The following is a 723-nucleotide window of genomic DNA, read 5'->3' on the forward strand; positions in this document are numbered from 1 at the left end:
ATGCCCTCAAGCCGTACGGCCTAAACGGAAATCTATCCGTCGCTGGCTCTACCTGCCAACAATTTGTTTTAAGTATATGACAGCAAGTTTAAGCATATTGATCTTTCGCCTTGTAGCGTGCTTAATGCTGTGTGGTAAAGCACTGTGTTCCGCGTCTGCGTCCATTTTGCCTGCCAAAAGTGGTGAACCAACTTAATCAAATGCAAATTTACAATGCCATAAAAACGAAAATGTAGGTAGTGCTGTTATGCACTTTTTGGCGGCGGCAAGATTTCGCACGGCATCATCGCACGACCGATCTGCGTCGCTGTTCAGCCAGTATTTAGCCCAGTACATAAATAGCAAATACTTTGTATTACATATGACTTCTTCTTTTCACAATTTGTAAGGTTAGTTTGGCTTCTTTTCCTTCGCCGTTATCGTTGTGATAGACTGATCCTTGAGTCAATACCTTCATTAAAGCCTTGGACTGCGAGTGAATATAAAGCTAGTAAATGTCCCTATGGCATAAACATGCCGGTTACCGACCGTTTGGGGCCCATTAACCCAACCGGCCGGTTGAATGGCGTTAACGGCCCGGTTGGGTTAACGGTCGGTTGGGTTAACGGCCAGTTGGGTTAACGATCAGTTGGGTTAACGGTCGGTTGGGTTAATGAGCCCCAAACGGTCGGTAACCGGCATGTTTATGCCATAGGGACATTTACTAGCTTTATATTCACTCGC

The sequence above is a fragment of the Volvox carteri genome, assembly GCF_000143455.1.
Source record: "Volvox carteri f. nagariensis unplaced genomic scaffold VOLCAscaffold_10, whole genome shotgun sequence".
In the NCBI taxonomy this organism is placed as follows: Eukaryota; Viridiplantae; Chlorophyta; class Chlorophyceae; order Chlamydomonadales; family Volvocaceae; genus Volvox; species Volvox carteri.